The following is a 14177-nucleotide window of genomic DNA, read 5'->3' as shown; positions in this document are numbered from 1 at the left end:
TCCCGGTGGAGCTCGGAAGCTACTTACCCAACTCCCTACACTCTGTCGGGACGGGAAAATACAACCCTCTATCGTCACAGGCTAGCCAGTCACCACCAACAAAGAACCATTTGTTCTTCCAATGCTTCACTGAGGAGGGACCCATAACAAGAACTTGGTTCCAGGAGCTAACATAAAAATGAAAGTTATCATCGGGGCTATGTTTGAGATAATAAAGTGACATAAAATCCGCGGCGGTTAGAGGCTGCTCGCCCCTGAGGTACGACCACAAAATAAAGCAACTGATCAAAGTAGACCACCCGTTCGGGACGATTTGGGAAGGAGCTATTTGATTAAAAGCTAAAAAGTTTTGAAGGAAAAGAGGCAATGGTAGGCGAACTCCAAATTGGAACATCGCGGCATAAAATACTACTTCACCGGGATAAGAGCCATCAATACTCTCTCCCGGATTCGGAAGACGAAGGCTAACCGAATCAGGGATACGGTATTTCGAACTCAAGTGACGCAGGTCCTTCGCCGTAAGAGTGGAGTTATCTATCCAAAACGGACGATAAGACTGAGATTTTGACGAAGGATGCGATGATGACCCATCATCCGATGAGGTCCATTCGAAATTAAGGCCAGCCATATAAGAAAGAAAACACGACAAAGAGCAGGGCAGAGAGATGAATACCTTGTTGGGAGATTGACAAGAAATGGGGAGGATGAAGGGGTTTAAATAGCCCTTAACTCATAGCACGGTTCTCGGTCCAGAGGTCTTTACCCAACGGACCGAAGCGTGCTCGGCTCGGTACCCAACACCCTTGTGACTACTCGGCGCGGTACCAACACTCTTGTGACTACTCGGCTCGGTATCCAACACTCTTGTGACTTCTCGACTCGGCACCCAACACCTCGAGATCTCAAATCATGGGCTACTGTAGATGTGACAATTGCATGGCAGGTTGCCTCGGGTCTTGCAAAGAAAGGGAAAATTGACATACACTTTCTTGTGTCTCGTGAAGATAAGACAACTCACTGCAACTAGGGTGCCATGAGCCTCACAATGATTCGACAACTCAATCGACTCGGGCCATGATCCTTGACCGTTAGACCGAAACATTCTCGATGCGAACCCCGAAAATCTTGCATTCTTCTGGATCACGGGCCTACATGACAAGATAGGTCACTACAAAAGCTATACTCCCAATGAGATCGAAAGCATCGCATTGGGAGTAGGGGGCACCTGTTATGCAATGGGAGTCGGCAGTCAAGCTATAGGTGATAATCGGAGGGGAGCCCGCTGGGCCGCGAGGAGCTTGGTCCCGACCCGGGGCTCGGTCCCGAGCTGTGCTCGGCCCAGGGCCCTCAAGCGATCCCCCATCTTCGATCGACGATTTCGCCCAGGCCCTCCAATGGAATTAGGGTTAGCTACGGAAAGTTCTGGAACAACGTCATGGCTATAAGTAGCGATCCAACCTTAGAGGTAAGGGCATCTAAAAGTTGACTACATTTACGCTATTCTCTTGCTAACTTAAGCATCGGAGCCCGTGTGACTAGAGTCACACCGGTGTAGCTCGATTTGGTTTTGCAGGTACTAGTCCCGAATCAACAAGTTTGGTGGGTGCGAGGAGGAGAACCGGAGGACCGAAATCCACGCATCAACAAGAGCATTTGGTATTTTCCTAAGCAAGGATTTTGGAACCTTATGGTTTTTTCATTGTAATCACTACCGCCACCATTCTAATCGTCCACCACCTGCCGCTGTTATCATCAGTCAATGCAACTTTCTGCGACCACTATTGTTCGTGATTTGTGTGTGTGCTTCTTGTGGACTTGTCGTGCATCATACGACGTGCAAATTGCATCTTCCCAGTTCGTGTTTCACTGATAGTTGCGGTGCTTCACCGTTGGTCCTACCGTTGATACCTTCTCAGTGCTGTTGCTATTGTTCATTGGTTGTTAATGCTATTCCTGCTTCGCCGAGGATTTCCTTTAAAATTTTGTGCAAGTCGCAATGGTAGCTCGTGCAAATTGCAGTTCGTTCCACATCTGCTAGGGTTATGTTATACTTAGTTCGGTGTGGTCCGTCCTGTTTGAGTTTGGCTCGATTCGTTTTTTCAGTTCGACTAAACCAGTTTAGTTTTCCTAGTTCAGTTCACTTGCTACTCGATTTGGTTCATACGATTTAGTTTGTTTTTTCCAATTCAATTTGACCTTGTTCATTTAGTTCAGTTTGATTTTGTCGTGGTCGCTTTTCAGATTTAGATCTGAATTCGTGTTTTTATTGTTGAGGGACGTATATGATGATTCCACTGCCACCAAGTTTGTGTCATTATTGTGATAAGCAAGGCCACACCAAGTGTGATTGTAGGAAGTATTAAGTAAAGGTCAGCCTTACTTAGTCTGCTCATTTTGTGTCTACTTTTGATATTTCCAAAAAGTTAATTACGATTTTGGTGAAAGAGTTTTCTAAATTCAAACCGTAACAAGAATCATTGACGAATCATCTTCTAATCCAATTACCTCCATTGTAGAGTCAGGTAACACAAGTAAATGTCTTCTTTCATCTTCATCAAAATGGGTCATTGACTTTGGTGTTACAAATCATATGTCAGATAATCCCATTTTATTTGGTACTTTTTCACCATCCATGCATGTCCTTGCCTGATGTTACTCTAGCAAATGACATCATTTTTTCTATTCTCGGATTTGGCACAATCCATCTTTCCAAATCTCTTTCGTTGATCTCTGTTTTAAATTTACCACAGTTCTTTTTAATTTGATTTATGTGAGTAGACTTACTCAATCACGATCTCAATGGTTGACTATTGTGTATTATTATTTTATATTGTTGATTATTTCAGGATCTTACAACTAATAGGACTGTTGGTAGAGGGCATGAATTCAGAGGTATCTATACACATTCAGAGGTATCTAGCCACTACATGCACTTGAGTGACATCTCCTTTAGAAGAACATTGTCGTTTAGGTCATCCATATCTCTCACTGTTGAAGGGTCTTCTCTTCAATTTCAGAATTTGTCTTCTTTAATTGTGAGTCATTCAATTTCCTAAGTTTCACTATCTAAGTTCGTATCCTACAGTAAATAAACAAGCTAGTACTCCATTTGAGTTAGTTCATTTGATGTTTGAGGTCCTTGTCTTATTGAATCCAAAAGTGAGTTTCGCTATTTTGTTACCTTTGTCAACGATTTTTCTCGTGTAACTTGGTTATATATATTTAATGAAAAATTGTTATGAGTTACTTTCTCATTTTCATAACTTTCATGCTGAAATTCGAACTCAATTTGGTAGTTCTTTTAAAGTTCTACAGAGTGATAATGCTGGAAAAATATTTCTCTGTTGTCCATAGCACTTATTTAGGTGAACATAGTATTCCTTCATCAATCTCTTCTGTTGACACTTTGTCTTAAAATGGAGTTGCAAAATGAAAAAAAAAAAGACATGATCTCCTCAAAATAGCACTAATTTAATGTTTTAGGTGCATGTTCCAAAATATTTTTCGACCGACGTTGTTTCAACGATTTGTTAATTAATCGCATGTCTTCGTCAGTCCTCAAGGGTGAAATACTTTATGTCCAATGCAACATTTATTTCTTATTAAATCTATAATATTTAGTTGTACTTGTTTTGTTCGGGATGTTTGTCCCCAACTCAAAAAGTTAGACCTCAAGTCATTTAAATGGATTTTCCTTGGTTATTCTCGTGTTCAAAAAAGGACATTGATGTTATTATCCTGATCTCAACAGATATCTTGTTTCTCTCTGATATGATGAAAAATACACCCATATTTTATATATTTATTTTACATTTTATCAATTTATAATGTTTAAATATTTGAATTTAATTATAATTTATCATTTTGTGGCAGATTGAAGATATTCAAGAATAATAATTTAAAAGCGCAATTTTAGAGGATAATGCGGACTTCACCGAATTGGGGAGAGCCCAACGGATAAAATACAGACACAATTATTATGGCTGGATGCTTCAATTTGAGAATTATGGACTTTTAGGATATTTTGTAAATAAAGAGATATAATCAAAGTAGGAAACATAATCCTTAATTGATTAGGAACTCTTTTATTTAATTTGTTTTCTTTTAAATAGGATTTTCCCAATTAAATAGGAATTCCCAATTAGTTATGAATTCTTTATTAGAGATAATTCCTCTTTAAAAGAGGATAAAATTAATCTCTGTAAATAGATAAGCCTTATTGAGAGATCCATTATCCATGTTCCAACGAAAAACTCTCTTCTCCTAAATTTAATTAGTTTTCTTCCTCTACCATGAATGGCTAGGCTTTAATTCTTCCAACTCAAGGGTCATTCAAGTCCGATTGTAAGTTTGGGAGGCTCAAGTTAGATAGAGATTTCTTCTTTTTCAATATTCATATTAATTGTTCTACTGCTACCAATGAGTTTGTGATCCGTAATTGTCATGAATGATTGAAATAAGTAGTAAGGAGTTGGCTTATGTGTGTGTATTTATGATTTTTCCATGTTTACGTAGCTTGCATAATAGACTCTAAGGAAGCGAACGGACAAAATTAATTAATTTGCAGCTATCTAAAATTAATTGATTTTGGTTTAGTCATTCTCATCATCATTAATGCTATTATTTGATTAATATGGAACACTATCGTACCCAGTTGATTAATTAATAAGATTTAATTTTGATGCTTGATCTAAATTATAAGAATTAAAACTTACCACGACTGTTCCAAGTAAGTAGACTAAGTTCTTGAATCGAGAAATCAATTTTTTTGTAAAACCTATGATCAAGATTACAATTGGATGAAAACCACACCTTTGGATTGGAAGTTTGGTAAGATTGACTTTCGTTTTCCTTTTAGTTTATCTTTTTAAATTTCAAAATTTAAATACAAAACCCCCATTTTTTTTAACTTTGAGAAATTAATTTCATTGGTTCCCTTAGGATTTGACCCGGTCTCACTACTACAAGTTAGATTTAGTAAAATCAGTAATTATTTTGGAGGGTCTCGACAACCCTTCCCACTCTCGACGTTACTTTCATTGAAGATACTTTTTTTTCTTCATATTTGAGTAATAGTAAGGGGGAACATCAAGAGGAAGATGATGACCTTCTTGTTTATTCAATTGTGTCTTATTATAAGGAAGTGCCCTCTAGTGATACATCTCCATCTATGCTTAATCCTCCTCCCCCACCTATTACTCAAGTCTATTCTCGACAACAATCTCATTTGGTCATATGCCCTATACCAAAAGCTTCTTCCTTATTGGATCCAGGAACAAACGATGATCTTCTTATTGCTCTTTGTAAAGGTAAACGTACATGTACTTATCCTATTTCCTCGTTTGTTTCATAAAATTATTTGTCACCTCCTACTTGTTCGTTCATTGCATCCCTTAAGTCTTTATATGTTCCTAAAATTGTCCATGATGCTTCGTCTCATTTTGGTTGGTGTACTACTATGTTGGAGGAGATAACTGCCTTAGATGACAAATGATCTTGGGATTTAGTTTCTCTTCCTGCAGGAAAGAAGCCTATCGGTTGTAAATGAGTGTTTGCTATTAAAGTTATTCCTGATGGATTAGTCGCTTGTTTGAAAGTTCATCTTGTTGCTAAAGGTACGTGAAAACTTATGAAGTTGATTATTCCGATACTTTTTCTCCGATTTCTAAATTGGTGTCTGTTAGGTTATTTATTTCATTGGAATCCATCTATCAATGGTCCTTACATCAACTTGATATTAAAAATACATTCCTACATGGTGATCATCAAGAATAAGTGTATATGACACTGGGTTTTGTTGTTTAGGAGGAGAATGGAAAGGCATGTTCCTTTGTAAACTTGTATGGGTTAAAATAAAGTCCGCATGCATGGTTTGAAAAATTCAGTAAGGTAATTGAGGACTTTGGAATGAAGAAGAGTAAGTCAGATCATTTTGCCTTTAATAAAAGAATTGAGATTGGTGTCATCTTACTAGTTATTACTGATAATAATGCACCAGAAATCATATCTGTCAAAACTTTTCTTCATAGTCAATTCCACTTTAAAAATTTGGGAATGTCGAAATACTTCTTGGGAATTGAGGTAATAATAAGTAAGAAGGGAATCTTTTTTTTCATATATAAACTATGTACTTGACTTATTAATTGAGACATGAAAGTTAGGTGCTAAGCCACGTAGTACCTAGATGATATGTAATTTACAACTTACAAAGGAAGGGAAGTTGCTGGAAGATCTTGAGAGTATAGGAGATTAGTAGGAAAGCTAAGTTACCTTACAGTGACTAGGTCTAACATAGATTATCCAGTAGTATTATGAGTTAGTATATGAGTTCTCCTATTGTTGACTGCATTGCAACATACTCTATATTATTTGAAAGATGCTTCTTGATGTGGTTTATTATATAAAGATCATGTGTAATGACCCAAAATTTCCCACACATTTCTAGGTCACGTTAACTACCCAACTGATTAAACTTAACCCCAAACACGTGATGCCAACTCCCTATGCAACAATTATATAAAATCATGTTCCACCTCTCATCCATTTAACAATAAATCAATTTCATAGAATATCAATCAACAACATCCGTGGACAACCTCACGAGGCAATTTTATTATTCAAACTAGGCAAAACTCAATGAATGGAAGAAAACTAAAATAGACACCTATCCCGAAATAAAATTAACAAGTAGGAACCTCCCAATTATTCAAATACGAACAAATAGTTTATTGACCATAACATAAGGTCTTAACTAATAACTTAAGCTAAGCAAGAGTGACTAAGCAGCCTATGGTCCTCGCTTGTCATGTCTCCTCCGTCTCATCACCATGGTCGCCAACGAGTCCTTCACCTGAAACAATAATTGTAGAGGGGGGTGAGTATATAAAATATACTCCATAAGTAGCCCTCACCCACAACACATACACATCATGCTCAATTAAATCATGAAACATTTATACTCATGCTTTTCATCACATTATGCATTCAAACATAGACACATTCTATAAAATCCGGTGACAACCACAACCAGGAGCACATTAATTACTAACCTCTAGTCTCCCTAACATCTTGAGTACCTCTACGCTTACCACAGCTATCCTAGCCTTCCACAGTTAATTCCTTCGAGTAGAGTCGTCCCCTGACCATTTATATCCAGAGCCTCGACACTGTTGCATCGGCCCCAATAGACTTCCTTCCAAAGGACTCATCGCATCGACCCTCGACCGTTTTTACCCGAGGGCTCGATACTCAATTAGTGACGTATCAGCCCCCGACCATTTATACCCGAGGCCCTGACACTCACTCATTCATTTCCTCCAAAAATCCAACTCTCACCAGAGTCTTACTATATACTTTCTTAAGCCATTACCCCTGCATCTTTCAACTCACCAATACAATTCAGCATGCTTCCACAACATAAACAACATTCTAATAATGGAATAATAAACCAGTCATGCTCTCACAATACAACTTTTCTTAACAACGGCTCCAAAAAGAGTTTCGTCGCAACAAAGCATAACCAAAACGAATTTTAAACCATTGGAGTCCGACACAGTTCACCCAAAACACTTAATATCCAGCATCAATATTCAATAACCATTACTAAGTATAATAACACACAAGACACGCCGAATAACTCATGCATATTCAGACAACAAACATTTCCACAGCAATACTCAACAGTTTAGCAAAGCAGAAACCTCACCATTTTCATCGACAAATATCCAACACTATTCCAAGTATACCGATTAGCACAACGAGAGTTATTTGGCACAATGACGTAACAAAATTAATATTAAACGCCACAAAACTAGCACATTAGAGACCATTTAATACACATTAACGCACGCACACACCCCTTGTCTACTTACACACAACCACACCCTTAAGTTTTTTGCATCGATCTCCACCTAGACACTAAAACAGAAAAATACAACAAGTTACATATGCGATTCAGCCTTCTAAATCAATTCTAAGGGGGTTCAAATGACTCATTACCACAAAATCGACTTCGTATGGGTGCGGGTAACTTAGATCTAGCTCGCCAAGGTGTGGGTAGCCTAAATCAGGCTTCGAACGGATGTGGGTAATCGCCGAACACCACAAAACGCTGTTGTCCACAAGTTGTAACACAGGAGACGCATGAAATATGCTACCAAACGTTGCTGTACACGAGTCTAGGTGACGAAGGAGTCATTCTTTGGACCCGAGCTGTCGGAGGTCGCAGCCAAATCGTCAAGTCGTTACGAATGAATGTAGAACTGCCGGGGCCGCCACAAGATCGGTGTAGGACGCGGAAGCCGCCATGGAAACGATGCAGAAACGATGCCGCTGCTGGAAATCGCGTCGCTGTTGCGAAACCGCGCGCTGTTGTGGTTCGTCGATTGGCAGGAGAACGTCACCTTCGCGGGCTGCCGCTGCTACGGGTTCAAAGCACGTCGAAGCTACTCACCGGACCTGTCGTCGTTCCGTTCGGAGTGGACTAGCAACACCGGTGCTGCGTCAAGGCGCCGGATGAGTTGCTGGAAACGAGAGGAGGGGGCGGCGGGGTTGGGAATGAAGAAGAAATCGGGGGGCGGCTAGGGTAGGAAGAAAAAAGAAGAAGAAAGAAAGAAAACTTGGGCTAGGGTTTCTTTTTGTTTTCTCTCTTTTTCCCTTTTCTTTTACTTTTCGTTTGTTCTAAAAAAAACCAAACCAAACCAAAAAAAACCCAACATAACCAAGCCCAAAAGCAAAAGAAGCCCATCCCAACTTATGGCAAAACCAACCACACGGAGCCGATAAATATAAGTTTAATTGGAGTTTAGAGCCCGATAAGTATGTATAAATTTAATTAACAATTAATTTTAAAATTAAATGAAAAATCTCCTGATTCGAGACTAACTAACCTGAGGGGCTCGGGGCGTAACATCATGATCATCTTAATATTGAATATTTTACAGGTGCTGATAGGACATGATCTAAAGAAGATAGAAGATAAACCTTAGGATATTCTCGTTTCAAATGCTGATTGTTAGAGGTAATCTCGTTTCTCAAGTGCTAAATCAGAATATAGAGTAATGACACAAGTGGTGTGTGAATTAGTATGAATATATCAACTTCTTATTGAATTATGATTTGATACCACCATTCCAACCAAATTATGGCGTGATAATCAAGCAGCTCTCCATATTGCATCTAATTCCCTATTTCATGAACAAACTAAATACAATGAAGTTGATTATCATTATGTACGGAAGAAAATACAACAAGGTTTGATGTCTACAGGAGATGTGAATACTGGATAACAGTTAGGAGATTTCTTCACTAAAGTATTAGATAGAGCACGAATAGATTATCTCTCTAACAAACTAGGTAGGATTAACATATATGCTCCAAGTTGATGGGGTGTGTTAGAGTATTTATATTGTTATATTTTATAGTATTGTAATCACCTTTATTATTTTGTTCGTTATCCTTCAGTGAATGATAATAGAATTATTTGATTCTCTCAAACCTTAGTATATCTACAATTACATTACATGTAGAGGTGTCAATGGGGATTGGATAGGCAATTGGGTTCCCCATAAGATATTACATTTTTTTTATATAAAAATGAGGGTAAGTTAAAATATATATTTATTGTTTCATTTGGGAAAAAAGAAAAAAGAAAATAACTGGGAATTAAGGGACGGAGAGAAAGTAAAAATATATATCTAATGTTTTAAACATTTAATTTTAATATATATTATAAAAAAAATTATAAAAAAAAGTATTTAAGCATTAAATAAGGATCTTGGAGCCTTGTAACTAAAATTAAAGGGTTAACTACAAATATAACCATTTTAAATAGGCGATTTAAAAAAATGGTCAAACTACTCTCAATTTTGAATAACGGCCAAGATAAAAATAGGAAAATTCATACTAAATTTTTAAGTGCCAAATTACCCTTCTTTAAAATAATTTAAAAAGAAATCTTACTTATTATATTTCCGGTTTTATACGAGAATCCTATCCATATTTTACTCCACCCATTCTTATAAGATAATTCTAATATTTCTCCCACTCATCATTTTAGGACGACTTATACTAGAAAAATCTACACAAACAATATTTGGTTAAATTAAAATCTAAAAATAATTTTAAAATAAAAAACAAAATAATTATTGAAATCTAGCAAATAACAAAAAGAAATATAATAAACATTAATAAACAAAATATAATTTTAAATAAGAATACTAATAATCAAGCATGAACAACTACGATGTATTTTTGTATAGAGAAACCTGAATCAATAAAGACAAAAATATAAAGTATATGTCTTACCGTGAACCATACATAACCTCTAGAAATTAAAGTACATACCTCTTGATTCAATTAGGTGGGAAGAAATTCGAAGCATATACCTGTTGAGCGTAACACCATAACAAACACTAATCTTGCATTATTCTTTATAAGTAAATCAAATTTTAAAATACAAGAGATAAGCTAAAAAAAAAAGTTGAAATTTGTTTTGAGAGAGAGAAAAAAAAAAGAAGATAGAAAACTAACACAAAAAAGGGAAGAAATATGTATTTGAAATGATGAGATTTGAAATTTAAAAGTTTAAGATTTTTAAAAGGTAAAAGGAGAAGAAATTGATATTTCTTAAAAATGGGATCTTTAGTTTTCAAAGTTTAAGATTTCTAAAAAGATTTGCTTTAAATTTCAAAGCAAATTTGTATTTCAAAAAGTAAGCACCAGTCATACATTTTTATCACTCTCCCTCCTTCCTTTCTCTTCGCCTTCATACGCCATCATCTCTCTCGACCTCAGCCACCCACCACCGTGTTGACAATCCTTCCCACTTGCATATCTCTCCTGATGGGATTTATGCCCAAGAGCCTTGTAATTTATTAATAAAATAATTTGATTATTTTATGTGCAATTTATATTATTCATTTTATGAAAATTCAAGGTTACTAGTGTAGACTTGAATAGTATATAGTTAACATGCGGATGATTGTGTTGAAGTAGTAACCTAAAGAGTCTACAATATACGGATAAGGTAGGGTGCCTTATCTCGGTAATACTATTGATGCGACCAACTTTGTAAAAAGTTACGAATGATTTAATTCTAATCATTAATGTAGAGACAAGCGAGTGAGGGGATAATATACAATGAGCTTGTATAAGACTGGACAATAATGTTTCTTGTATTTTCTAATAAGATCATTATAGAAGTTGTAAACACATCACTAGGATGATTATATGCTCATTTAATCTGAATCTTGAGTGTGTGGTGAACTCCTACCTATGCGAGTGTGTTCTTTGATTCACATGGGTGAGGTAAACAGAGTGTTCGCCCCATAAGCATACTATTTTGGAAACATATTCAATTGGGTGAAGGGATCCAATCCCGCAGCAGAAGCGTGCGAATGCGTGTTCCTCAATCTTGTTTTAGAATTAAAACGAAGAAAAAACATATGCATGAATAAAATGAAGTTAGTGATAGATACATTTGAAAACACCTATTCAATGTAGACACCAACGTCATCACAAAGTCTTCCTCGCTATCCTCTGGAATTTAAGAACTCGGTTTGTGGAAACTGTCTTATAATTGGAAGGGAAATCGAGAGATTGAGAGAGAGATTTTCTCGCAGGAGTTTCGAAAGCTCAACAACCGAGGACCGGGGGACACAAGGAAATCAGAGAACCTCCCTTTTTATAAGGGAGGAAGAGTGGTGGGGAAGTCACAACTTCCATAGTCACCACTTTCCCACTTCCCACCATTAATGGTGGAAAGTGGGAGGTTTTCCTCTCAATTTTCCTTTCTTTTTTTCTTTTGTTTTATTTTAATTAAAACAAATTCAATTAAAATAATAATTAATTTAATTTAAATTTAATTAAAATAATAATTAATTAAATCTAATTTAATTAATTACAAAATAATTATTAATTTAATCTAATCTAATTTAATTTAATCAAATTAATATATGACATTAATTTAATTAAATCATATTTAATTAAATTAAACTTAAATTAATCAACTATAATCAAATTCTAATATCTATCTCTATCATAATTTTGAATTCAATTCAAAATTAACTTTATATTATAATGTATCAACATACATTATATTAATTGCATCTCATACAATTAACTATAATTCCCTTTAACTAATTTTAATAATTATAAATCCTTTCAAAACTGAATGCTCTTAACTATCCTTTACGAGTTAGCAAAGGGACCTAATGGACCTACGGATCGGAAGCTCCAACAATACGAGATTAATTGATTAAACTCATAAACCATATTAATCAACATTCATTAACTGTGGGTCACTCCACTAAAGACCCACAGTTGCACTCTTCTCACTGTAGAATATTTTGCGTCCATGGATTTTGACAATTAACGGTAAAAAAATCCTTCACGAGTGTTCGTAATCACAGCTGGGTCAAATTACCGTTTTACCCATGTGTTACATCTTGTACCTTAAGTACTGCTAATCCTCTAATGAACAACCCGGTTATGATCCAACCAATAACGGGAAGTCTCTCTCAGGCTAGTGAGAGGGTAAGACCCCTTGTTCAAGTACCGGCGTTAGCACTTAAGAGAACACTCATCTACTTACCCTAAAGTCAGGAAGGAGTGAATGTCATCTTGTGTAGCTATGTTCCCAACTTCTCACTCGGTCTCATCCCCAAAATGATAGGAATATTGAGTCGGTGACTTGGGTCACTCTCACCTATACAAATCAAAGAATGAGCCCTAACAAGTAGGAGTTCATAACTCACTCAAGATTAAGATCGAGTTACCTGGTTGTCCTATTGAAATATTAATCTATTAGCTAATGGTGTTACAGCTAAAGATTAATTATTTCGTGGTCCAGTCTTATACACACTCATTATATAGGATATCACCACTCGCATGTCTCCACACGAACGACCTGGATCAAGTCATTTGTAACTATTACAAAGTTGGCCATATCCATAGTGTTACCAAGATAAGGTACCCAACCTTATCCATATATTATAGACCCTTTAGGTTACTAGTGGAACATTGTCCACCTGTGTATCGAATATATACTTATATATCAACTATAACGTTGTATATCTGTTATATATTGTTCTAGTTACATGACATAAACTTGGATGTTAGTTTATTAGATTTGGGTTAATGCAATTCTAAGAGAAACATCAATAACAACTTTATTGAATGAATATTTGTTTTATGTTTACAAACCACGAGTTTAGGGCATAAAACCCAACAAACTCCCTGTTGAACTGAACTCTAGTGGGCTGTACAAAAGCTAAAAGCAAGAGTGGGTTGTACAATAAAGTACAAATACAATAAACTAGGGCATACACTATACCCTTTACAAGTCTCCCACTTGCCGTACATATCTCGTAAGCCTAGAATATCGAGATGACCCTCGAACACTTTAGCCGTATGAGCCTTTGTAAACGGATCAGCAATTTGCCACAGCACCACTGTTATCACAATAAAGTGTGATTAGCAAAGTCATGTTTGGAACAACTTCCAAATCAGTTAATAACTTTCTAAGCCACACTGCCCCTTTTACTGCTTCACAAGTGGCAAAATATTCGGCCTCCATGATGTAGTCTACAATGCATCCTTATTTGATGCTCCGTCATACTACAACTCCTCCATTGAGATTGAATACTGATCCTGAAGTGGATTTTCTCGAATCTTTATCACTTTGAAAATCAGAGTCAGTGTATCCTGTAAGGATCAAATCCTTAGCGCCATACACAAGCATATAATTCCTCGTTCTCATAAGATACTAGATTGGATTGATACCTACTAAGAATCCCTACTGCATACCTAATGTCAAGCCTAGTACACGACATGACATACATTAGGCTACCCACTGCTGAAGCATAGAGAAACTGCGTCTCATATCCTCAACTTCTTGAGGTGTCTTAGGACATTGTTCCTTAGACAGAGAGATTCCATGTCTGAATGGTAGTAAACCTTTCTTGGAATTCTGCATCGAATATCTGACAAGCATTCTGCATCGAATAGGTTGCCTGAGACAGGGCTAGCGTTATGTTCTTTCGATTCATTATAATTTGAATCCCCAGAATAAACTAAGCATCTCCCAAATCTTTCATTTGGAATTCAGTTGCTAGCCACTTCTTAATGCCAGTTAGCTAGGAAGCCTACATCATTCCCAATGAGTAGGGTATCATCAC

The sequence above is a fragment of the Momordica charantia genome (assembly GCF_013281855.1).
Source record: "Momordica charantia cultivar OHB3-1 chromosome 4 unlocalized genomic scaffold, Mcharantia_2.0 BLBB01000004.1, whole genome shotgun sequence".
Taxonomy (NCBI): domain Eukaryota; kingdom Viridiplantae; phylum Streptophyta; class Magnoliopsida; order Cucurbitales; family Cucurbitaceae; genus Momordica; species Momordica charantia.
The sequence above is the reverse complement of the archived record's forward strand: the minus strand, read 5'-3'. Positions refer to the sequence as shown.